Source organism: Rattus rattus, chromosome 5, assembly GCF_011064425.1.
Source record: "Rattus rattus isolate New Zealand chromosome 5, Rrattus_CSIRO_v1, whole genome shotgun sequence".
NCBI classification, from domain to species: domain Eukaryota; kingdom Metazoa; phylum Chordata; class Mammalia; order Rodentia; family Muridae; genus Rattus; species Rattus rattus.
In genome coordinates, this window is record NC_046158.1 from 37,263,698 (window position 1) to 37,275,616 (window position 11,919).

Below are 11,919 nucleotides of genomic sequence, written 5' to 3' on the forward strand. Positions count from 1 at the left end.
ACTGTTCACCTCGTGTTTTTATTTGCTAAACATGGCACCTCTCTGTGGGAAAGGGGAAAGACAATCTGGAGGAGGAAATGGGAGAATATTCCACTCACATCGGTGTCCTACCTTGATCATTAGTAGCCACGTCTATGGACCTCGGGGGAAAACCAGCTAGAAACACCAATGACAAATACTCATGGTGATGAGTTGGTTAAGGCCTTACCTTGGCTACTAATTCTAATTCTGTAGAGAAAGGATTCACATTAAAAGAACTAGGAAGAGTGCTCGCTTCGGCATCACACATACTGAAATCGGAACGACACAGAGAAGATTAACATGGCCGCTGCGCAAGGATGACACGCAAATTGGTGAAGCTTCCATATTTTTAAAGAAAAAAAAAAAAAGAACCAGGAAGAAAAGGAAAGTTAAGAAAGAAAGGTGTTTCTTGCTGTCAGCAATTAGTACTTGGTTTCTGCACACGAGGCAATATGTCTAGAAGCCAACTGGGGTGTCTTTGTACTGAACCTAGAAGAAAAGTACCATCACGCTCATGGCTTAAACTGGCCAAAGAATGCTGGAGATTTATTCAAGCAATTGGAACCATCCCGATGTTTATAATAGATATTAACCTCAGAGAAACAACGTACGAAGCAGAAATAGATAGGTAATAAGGGGACAGAGCCCTCCCCGAATCAAAATGGCTAAACAGTATTCTGGACATCGCAAAGCAGCCGTCTGCTTTAAGAATAAAATTTATTTCAATTTGTAAACAAGTCGACATGAATTGGAGACAACACACCTGTAGCCATTCTTACCTAAAAATAATGTCTAACTGATTGGGGGAAGATGTAGGTTGACGTCAAGGCGATACATGATTGGACAATAGAGAGCGGGGCGGGGACAAAGTTTTTGTAAGGCGGGAGAGAGGAGGAAGGAGAGAGAGCAAGGTGGAGTCTACAGAGGAGGGTGGTTCAGATTTAGGTGAACTAAATCGATTTTTATCTTATGTAGGTGGGCGGTTTATATCTTTATCAATGGGCAGTGAATTTATTGTGTGGATGAATTGTGGATCAAGAATTTAACATATAAATCTAATTGCTAAATTACAAGTTTCTGGAACTTTAATTTTACCGGGCTAAAGAGGACAGTGTGTGAAAGAAATGGCCGAGAGGCAGTTGGAGTGTGCGGATGTGGTACTGTTGACCGCATGGAGCGCAGGGCCTGCAGAATGAGGTGTGTGTGTGTGTGTGTGTGTGTGTGTGTGTGTGTGTGTGTGTGTGTGTGTGTGTGTGTGTGTGTGTGTGTGCGCCCAGGCTGTTAACTACCACCTAGGGGACTGTGTGGGAGGGCAGCTAAGAGGGGGAGACAGCGGAATCAGTGGCTTCCAACCTCGTGGGAGTAACAGCAGGATCGAGCAGATCCAGCTCCAGGATCCAGATCCAGCTCGTGGGAGCTGGTAACGAACGATCTTTTTAATTTTTACTGCAACAGGTGGTGAATCAACGTGTTGGGCAAGAACCACTAGAAAATTAAAAGAAAGTTTTATTTTCTAAATAAGAGGGGGCCAGCGCCATGTTGAGCGGGTACCTTAAACAAAAGAAACATTGAAGCAGCCTAGGCTTGCAAACTGTAGGTCCCCGGCTGTGATCAGTACTGGCAGAGATTAGAAGCTGCTTGCTTCTTTAACAAAAGTCGTTTGGAAAATGATTTAATTTAAGTTTGGCTTAATTCCTTTAAAGATAGTAGAAAGAAGAATGCTCTATTAAGTCTTTCGGGAGACCCATATTCTTTGTATGTGGGCTTCAGGGGAATTTTGGGTTAAAATCCTAGTTGGACAAGCTGCCTGCTTCTTACCGACAGGTATTAATGGAACTGTGATTAAGTTTGTTTCTATAGTTAGAAGAAGAGAGTACAGAGTTTACCCGAATCACGTGGGGATTTTCAATCGAGGTTGGGAGCTTAGACAGGGAAAATTAGTCGCTGACGCCAAGAGAGTGGTGACATTTACAGGTTAGTAAGGTTATTAAAAATAGAAATGCAAAAGTCTGTACACCAGGCAGAATAAATACAGACAAAAGTTATGGAAGTTATTATTAATAAATAAAAATCTGATGTTCCAGGTAGAGAGCTTGACAGATGGATGTATTTTTGGGCCAAAATCCTGGTTTGATATGTTGCTTACTTCTTATTGGTGTTAGAATTGATAGAAGGTGTTTAATTTCTTTTATGAATTACCCTGCTAAAGGTCATATGGCTTGACAATGCCAGCTAGCGAGGGTTCGTGGTTATTTTTGATATTTACCACAACAGGAAGCTCAGGTTCTCTTAATGTGGGCTCCACAGAAATTTTGGGTTAATTTCCTGAAATGACAGATTAGAACAGCCTAACAGGCCCATGCACTGTTGCTTAGCTTAAGTTTCTTAATTTTCATAATGGGTGTGATTTTGAGTCTTGTTACATTATTCCTCTGGGAGAGAGTACAAGGTACAAGCTTTTCTGGTTACAGCCTAAAGAACATGGTATTTTGGGAGAAAGGTTTTGTCTTTGTGTTTTTAAAAAGGGTGATTAGGCTCTGGACACCTTCCAGAGTTATATGGATCAGATTTGGAAGAGGGAGACCACCTGCAAACCTAGATTCAAGAAATCAAACAGAAAGTTAAACTGATGATGCTATAATTTTGTTTTGATTTCTGTATTATGGGGGTGAAGCTTGTCATCAGAACGCTGAACTGACCTGCTTGGATTCCTCATCTCAGGGACTTTCAGCCGGGTCCAGTCAAGACAGACATCAGAGACCACAACAATTGGTGGGCCAAACAACTCCCCCATTTTCCCTACCACCACCCCAAGTATATCTCATCGCCCATGTGCAGCTTGAAGAAGCCATTGAAGATTGTCGCCCCAGATTCCCTGGACTTTGGGGGACTGAAGGTGTTATTCTAAGGAGGAATTTAGAAATGGCCGTTAAGTTAGCAGGGAGGAATTAGCTAGATTGCTTCGTACAGCCATAATCTCATTTGGTAACTAAGCTAAAGTCCTATCTTTACTTTGGTATACAACTTATTTGTTACAAAATTTTTAAAAGTACAAGGCTTAGACCCAGTCCTATAACTATGATTATAAACTGTTTTCAGATGACTAGCAATACAAGAGCCATATAACAAAGTTATGGTTCTGAGTAATTAAAAGGGTGTTTTTAAGATAGTTTGATTACAAATGGCCAAGAGTAGTCAAGCGTTCAGAAACGCTTTGTGTAGATTGACGGTCTTCAAAGGTGTCAGAAGTCCACAGAACATGACGTGTGTGGACATTTCTTTATTAAAGGTCATTTGACTGGAGACCTATCTGCTCCTGATTCAGGAAATTCCTAGATTCAAGAAATTAGATTCTTGGATTCTAAGGAGAAACTGAGCATCTGAAACTGAGAAACTGAGAAAGTGACAAGACAGCCACTGGACAAGAATTGCCTCAATTCATCTACAGACAAATACTGTCCAGAAAGGGATGCATTATGCAGAATAGTCAACTGATAATCTTTGTCCAGCCAGAATTATCAGCCCTACACGATTCTGCACTACAAAGATCTGTCAGATGATGCTGGGTCAGAAGGCTGGAGATTGATGCCCCTATGTTTTGAGGAATGAGGGACTGTCCTGGTAACCAGCAGTCTCTATAAACTGGCTAAGTTTTAGACGCTATGTTTTGTGCTTCTCGTAATTTCAGGTAATATTAGTCATTCTCAGATTTCTGACGGAGTTGAAGACTAATTTAGTCTCATAGCCTACCCAAGCTAACTAACATGGTCATTTAGATGATTTTCAAATGGTAATAGTTGTGCACGGCGTACATTTGAGAGAAAACTTTTTTTTAAAATTAAACAGAAAGGGTGATGGGTAGGTTGATGTCAAGGCGATACATGATTGGACAGTAGAGAGTGGGGCGGGGACAAAGTTTTTGTAAGGCGGGAGAGAGGAGGAAGGAGAGCAAGGTTGAGTCTACGGAGGAAGATGGTTCAGATTTAGGTGAACTAGATCTATTTTTTTTTTTAAGATTTATTTATTATAAGTACACTGTAGCTGTCTTCAGACACACCAGAAGAGGGAATCAGATCCCATTACAGATGGTTGTGAGCCACCATGTGGTTGCTGGGAATTGAACTCAGGACCTCTGGAAGAGCAGTCAATGCTCTTAACCACTGAGCCGTCTCTCCAGCCCCAAACTAGATCGATTTTATCTTGTCTAGGTGAGCGGTTTATATCTTTATCAATTGGCAGTGAATTTATTGTATGGATGAACTGTGAATTGAAATTTTTTTTATTTATTTTTACTTTTTTTTTTAATTTTATGTATGTGAGTACAGTGAAGCTGTCTTCAGACACACCATTAGAGGGCATCAAATCCCATTACAGATGGTTGTGAGTCACCATGTGGTTGCTGGGATTTGAACTCAGGACCTCTGGAAGAGCAGTAGGTATTCTTATCCACTGAGCCATCTCTCCAGCCCTAAAATTTAACATGTAAATCTAAATGCTAAATTATAAGTTTCTGGAACTTTGATTTTACTAAAATCACGGTGTGTGAAAGAAATGGCTGAGAGGCAGTTGGAGTGTGCGGATCTGGTTCTGTTGCCCACATGGAGTGCAGGGCCTGCAGAATGAGATCAGGTGTGTGTGTGTGTGTGTGTGTGTGTGTGTGTGTGTGTGTGAGCGCGCACTCATGCATGTGCGCACACACCAAGCATGATAACTACCACCTAGGGGACTGTGCAGGGAGGGTGACTAAAAGGGAGACAGTTGAGACTGAGTGGCTTTCCGACAGAGCGGCAGAGTAGCAGCCGGAGTGAGCAGATCCAGCTCTCGGGAGCTGAAAGCAAACGATCCTTTTTAAATTTTACTGCAACAGGAAGAAGTGTCCAGATGAAGACCTGAGATTTCATAGGTTTAGAAAATTAATTTTCCTTAAAAAATTGTTTTTGTTTTGTTTTGTTTTAAATCTGATGCATCTCATTTTCCCAGCGCCATTTATTACTACATGGTATTTATTCTCAGAGGTTTAAAATGGATGTCATCCTTAATGCTGAGAACATGGTTTTTGGAAAAGCACTCGAAAGGAAAGACAATCAACTGAGTTCCTGCCATTTGGTTCAACAGTTGTAGGAAACTTTGAACGCACTTTAAGAAACAGGCTACGATTTCCTTCCTGGTGTCTGAAGATGCCCAAATATCTCAGAGCCACGTAGCACACTTCACGCCAGTGATGCAGCAGATTTTACCAGTCCCTCCATACGGGGTAGAGTCATTGTCATTCAACAAAGTAAGAAGTGAAAGCAAAACAACTCACAATGAAATGTTCCTCTTGTTGAATTTTATATAACATATATAATCATATAATCTATATATAATCATATCAGTAAAAATATAAAGTAAGCCAGGTGGTAGTGGTGCACACCTTTAATCCAAGCACTAGGGAGTAGAGGCAGGTGGATCTCTGTAAGTTCGAGGCCAGCTTGGTCACAGAGTGAATTCTAGGATAGCCAAGGCTACACAGAGAAACCCTGTCTTGAAAACATAAAAAAATAAAAATAAGACCTTTGTATAGCTAGTGGCAAAGCTTGTGTTTACTTAGTGTGAGCCGTTAGGTTCAATCCCTAGCAGCCCAATTAATTAATTAATAGTACAATATCAAAAATGTAATTAGAAGGCTGAAGAAATTGTTCACTGGCTAAGGGCACTTTCTGTGCAAGCAGAAGACTTGAGTTCAAATCCCCAGTACCCATGTGAAAAGTCAGGCATTGATGTGCCTGTCTGGAACCCCAGCACTGAGTGGTAGAGACAGGTGAATCCTGGCAGCTTGGGGGCCAGCCAGCCTAGCAGAAATAGTTAAACTTTCAGTAGAGAGTGATGGAGGAGGACACTCAGTATCCTCCTCCGGCTTCCAAATGAATATTTATGACAACACAGATACACAGAGGGAGGGACAAGCATGCGTGCATACACACAATTAATTAATTCTGCCCAATTACAAGACTGGGACTGGAGATATAACTCAGCGGTTAAGCGCAGTAGCTGCTCTTCCAGAGGACCTGAGTTCAATTTCCAGTACCCACATAGTGGCTTAGAACCATCCAGAACTACAGTTCAGGACATCTGAGGCCCTCTTCTGGCTTCCTGGGGCACAGGACATGAATGTGGTACACAGACGTACATACAGGCAAAATACCACCCACATAAAATATTAAAATTTTGAAAGAAATAAAAGAAAAAGAGGGAAGGGGAAGAGGAGGGGGAAGGAGGGGGAGGGGGAGGGACTGCTGAGATAATCCAGTGGGTAAAGTGCAACGTAAACATTTCAACTTACATTTCATCCCAGAACTAATGTAAATGTGGAAGGAGAGAACAGACTCCACAAAGTTGTCCTCTGACCTCTGACACACCACAAGTGCAGTGGTAGTCACCTGCCTACTGACACATATTTCACACACACACACACACACACACACACACACACACACACACACACCATTTTTCAAACATTTAAGAGAGGGCTTTGGGATGGATGATCTAGCTGGATGAGTAGAAGTGTTTGCTGGCAAGCCTACTGATCTGAGTTTAATCCCCAGGACTTACAGGGTAAGAGAGAACAGACTCCCAAAGGCTGTCCTCTGTCCTCCAGCTCATGATGAACCCTCCTGCACATGCACGCATAAATAAAACATAAGTGACATTTATATTTAAAGAGGCTTAGACCGTACAGAGAAAGGCTTCCCCATGTTAAACTCCACATGGGGGGACTACAGAGGGGCAGAACAAGGAGTTTATGTTAACAGGACCGCGCTATCTCTAGATCGTGATGGTGAAGGAAATCTCACTGTGACGCAGCTGCTCAGAACCGCACCCTCACTCACAGCGAGTGCCTGTTATCCTGGTGAACTCTAGGAGAAATCTATGGTTCCTACCGCCATTCACTTCCTGGCTTCGCTGGGGTACCTGGGGAAGTGTGCCGGAAGCTCTGTATAACTTTCACAAGTCTCTGAGTTTATTACTTAAACACATTTTCAAAGGTTCCACGCTCTGCAATTCAATACGTTTAATATTCCTGAAAGTCAGAATTACCGGCTGGTGGGTGTAGGGACAGGGCGTGAGTACAAAGCAGATCAGGCAGAGGGTTTGGGCGGCGGGATAATCCTGTGTCTAGATTGCAGTCGTGATCGTGCGGTTCGACGCGTGTGTAATAATTCATCAGGCTGCCTACGAACGCAATGTCAGTTTTATTATCATTTTAATATTTATAAAATTTGTCATCTTTTATTTAAAGTGTTGAAGGGTTTAGAGTAAGACTTTCATTTAGGTGTTGGGACATCGGGCAGATAAATCTGTTTTATAATCTACGGACGGAGAGTAGCATAGCTGATCTAGAGGCAATTCAATCTGCTAGCCAAGATCTCATAGCACACCGCCCAGCACTGAGACAATAGCATTGCTCATTTGTGTCTGTGGCTTTAATTTACGGGATTCATTTTGTTCGACGCCTAGGTAGGTCTTAGCAGGCTTGAAGGTCATTGAGGATGGACCCTTCCCTCATCATCAACAGCTTGTAAAACCAGGAATGAAAGACAACTGGGATTTACGTCTTAGCTCTCTGATCCTAGGTGAGGACACAGCATTCTAGTAGCCCTAAAGGTCTAAACGGATAACTGTCTGAACCTTACAAGGTCACGTCTAGCCTGAAGCTTCCCAGCAGAGAAGAGAGACGTACCAGACACATCATCTCTCCTCCTATAAAGCGTGAGCCAAAATGGGCCTGTTGATCACCTGGGCAGGAACACACCCCCTAGAGAAAGCTGTTTGTTGTACAGACTTCAGACATGGTGTAAATCCCAAGCAGGGAATGAAGTCTATATGGTAGGGAAGATGTCTGGCTTCCACAAAGCATGATCTAGGTGGAACAATGCAAGTCTATGGACTTAGCTTGTCACATGTGAATGCAGAAGGATCAGGAAATCAGTCATCCTCAGCAGGGGGTGGGGTGGGGTGGGTTGGGGGTGGGGGTGCATGGTGGTGCACACCTTTAATCCTAGCAAACAAAGGCTGGGATCCCTGAGTTTGAGGCCAGCCTGATTTACAGAGTGAGTTTCAGGACATACAGGAGTATACAGAGAAACCTTGTCTCAAAAAGCAAGAGAAAGAGTGTGTGTGTGTGTGTGTGTGTGTGTGTGTGTGTGTGTGTGTGTGTGTGTGGTGGGGGGGGGATAAACTCTGACTAAGATGAAGGTTAGCACACAGTTTCTTTGGCAGAGATTCATTTCCAGCCCTTGAGAGGAGCCTCACTGCATTGTATAATAAATGCTACCCATCTTCTTCATGCTTTCTGTTGCATCTGAATTCTTCCGACAGAATCACAAGGAGGAGGGAACAGAGGGAGTGAGATCTCACGGACAAGTCTACGAGGAGAGTTGTCAAGACCTGGTTTTTAAAGTATGCACTTCCCTTTGTGTGTATCTACAACTCGATCTGTGTGGGCGCTTCTACTATGGCATATGCATGGAGGTCAGAGGCCAGCCTTGGGTGTCGGTCCTCCCTTTCCACCCTGTGGCTTCTACATGGGCTCTGGAGATGCAACTACAAACCGTCAGGCATTCTTGGCAAACATGTTTACCCACTGAGCCGTCTTCTCAGGCCTAGACTAAGTTGTTGAGATCATCTGTTCTCTTGTCTAAGTATCCCCATATTGTGTAAAACCGTTTTGTAAGACTGCCATGGACTAAGAGATTCCATTTTACCAACAGCTCTGACTCCATTTTGAGGTCAGAGAACGACTTTGTACCTTAGTGGACACATAAACAGTACTATCCACCTAGCACCACCCACAAGACACAAAGTGATAAATAGCATATTACTAAAAATAGAAAGGGCGCCCACCACACTGTGAACTTTTGGGGCTGTAGAACCACATGGAGATATTAAAGATCGTATCAGGGGCTGACAAGATGGCTCAACGGGAAAGGCGCTTGCTGCCAAGAATAATTCAATCTCCAAAACCCATCTGGTAGAAGGAAAGAATCTACTTCTGGGAACTATCTTCTGACCACATACACACACACACACACACACACACACACACACACACACACACACACACATATGTAAATGTAATTGCCATCAAATTAGAAAAACCAGGCTGGAAAATTTATTAAATATGCCAAGTTGAGGAAAGGGGATAATGTCTTTCTTTACGAAGCCCCAGTAAAGAAGAGGACACCTAGTTCTGCAATGTGTAATGGCCACACCAACCTGTGACATAACCAAGGGTCCTTGTGTGTCAAGGAACCAATAGGCAGAGAACCACCAAGCATCCCAAAGATTTCAGTCCCTAGTTTGGACATGACTTAGGTGAGTTACCATCCCCTCATCTGCCCATTTTTCCGTCTGAGCTTCTACAGCTCCCAGAGTCCCACGGTTCCCTTCTTCAGTTCAGCTTGCCTGTGACCCAACAGCCTGACTCTGTCTTCCAGCAGACCTTCATCAGGGTTAATAATATGAGCACAGTGCAAAGACGTTTTACGTTAGCTACTAGATTCCTGCTTCTGCCTCTCAGTTAGGCCTTCTTGAAGCTCTTGGAACTCTGCTGAGGTCTATTTAAAGACTGTGTGTGTGTGTGTGTGTGTGTGTGAGAGAGAGAGAGAGAGAGAGAGAGAGAGAGAGAGAGAAATGGTAGATAGATGACAGATAAAAATCTGTATTTACCTTGTGTAATCTGAGTTACCTCGTGCAATCTTAGTAGTTAAGATTAAAATTAAACAACTTCTATTTGTCTTACTGGCTATCAAAGAAGTCGGGACTACTTGGCTACTAATTACTGCCAATTACATTGTTGTATCTTGTGAGTTTATTGTTATTCACTAACTTTTGATGTTGTGGCAGGGGGGAAACACCAAACTAGTTTATCTGGGTTTTTCGTTTCTTTTCCTTTCCTCTCTCTCCCTTCCTCCTTTCTTCCTTCCCTCCTTTCTTTCTTTTTCTTTGAGACGGGGGTTTCTCTGTGTAGTCCTGGTTCTAGTGTTTTTTTTTGTTTTGTTTTGTTTTGTTTTGTTTTTCTTTTTTTTCGGAGCTGGGGACCGAACCCAGGGCCTTTCGCTTGCTAGGCAAGCGCTCTACCACTGAGCTAAATCCCCAACCCCTTAGTCCTGGTTCTAGGACTCCATCTGTAGACCAGGCTGGCCTCAGAGATTTGCCTCCGCCCCCGCCTCCGCCCCCGCCCCCGCCCCCACCTCCGCCTCCGCCATTGAAAGTGTGTGCCCCCACTTTCACCACTGTGCCACCTCCACCTCCACCTCCAATACCAGCCTATTGTCTGCTTCTGATTAAAATAAATCATGGTGTGCTCAGGAGAAAGAAACAAGAGATTCCTACTGGATGTCTCCGGTGGAAGACATCCAGTTGAGTACAACAGGCTCTTGACTTTCACTTACTTAAAATTGTTTTATAATTCTGTAATTTGTAAATCCCAAATCTTCAATTTTCTGTAACTGAGAGCACTCCACAAGGATTCCCACGTGCTGTTTGCCAACAGACTCCGAAGTGGAACCGTGACTGAATCATTTTAGCGACCCTACCACTCCACGCACGGGTCCAGCCAATGACAAGTCCAGCTCTGTATCCATTTGTAAATGCATTTAAACATTCTTTGGCTCCACATAAAAACGATCCTTTTGGGTTCTCCTCTGAAGCAGTTGTAATGTGTTTCTAGTTTCCACATTAAATGATAAATGACATAAAACCTTTGCCATCCACAAGAGAGTCATGAGTTTACTTATTTTGGGAACACTATACTTTAGTAACTTTATAGCTGGGAAAGGCTGGAGGCACATGAAGTTGTAACAGAAGCGATCTGCTCTGCATCTTCGCTACTTACTCTTTTGGGCTGTTTTGAATTACCTGGAATTTCAGTGTTTAATTTAAGATACAGTCCTACAATTCAAATACGGTTTTTATCTCTAGGAATGTTGCTTGGTGCTTGTTTTTGCTTGTTTTGAAGCAGCATCTTGATACGTAGCCCAGGCCAGCCTAGAACACCAGATCCTTCTGCCTCAGCTGGGATAACAGGCTACCTGCGACCTTTATTCAGTGCTTTATGTACGGCAGGCCCTCAGCATCCATTTACTGCACAAATAAGATGGCCTGACATTGCGTTTGAAATTGCTCCATTAGCTCAAAGGATGGATATTAGCTTTTGCACTCACGGCAAACATTCATTGTCTGCATTATTTATAATTGCTCTGAATTTTATCTGTTAAGAAGTGCTGGATAGCAGTAACGACTTAGGGATTGACATGGCGAAGGTTAATTTTTGAAGCATCAAGGTGGCTCAGTGAGTAAGGCACGTAAGCCTGACAACGTGAGTTCAATACCATAGAGAGAAAGACAGGAGGAATTGCCAAAAGTGGTCCTCTGACTCCACACCCCTACTTACATACACATGTAATGCACATACATGTGCAGGTGCACACCCTTGCACATACACCACATCATCATCATCATCATTAAATTAAAGTTTAAAAAGTCAATTCTTCACTATTAATTGCAGGTCCCCAGGGAGCTCTCCTAGTTGTTGACACGCAGACTAGGCCATGGAGACTGGCCCTCAGCATTTACTTCCACAGCCACACGGAGGATGGGAAGTGAGGCTGAGGAAACAGCCAGCTTTTAGGTTTTCACCTAGAAAAGACACATGGCATTTGACATGTTCCATAGGACTGAGCAAATCACGCGGTATCACATAAAAGGGCAAGGAAGTGCATCCCTACCGTGTGCCTAGAAGAAACATCGTTAACAATTTACATACTGGTGCACTCAGAGGGAGGGTATGCTGCTCAATATACTTCTAATGACGTTGTTAACAAAAGCGGTGGTGACCCTAGGCATTTACTACATCCC

At 43.1% G+C, this 11,919-nt stretch overlaps 1 non-coding gene across 1 annotated transcript; it reads left to right on the plus strand.

Moving 5' to 3' along the window:
• The first annotated feature begins 266 nt into the window (after nucleotides 1–266).
• Nucleotides 267–373, plus strand: LOC116902473. Its single transcript, XR_004388091.1, has one exon. It is a non-coding gene; the product is annotated as a U6 spliceosomal RNA (small nuclear RNA).
• The last annotated feature ends 11,546 nt before the right edge of the window (nucleotides 374–11,919 follow it).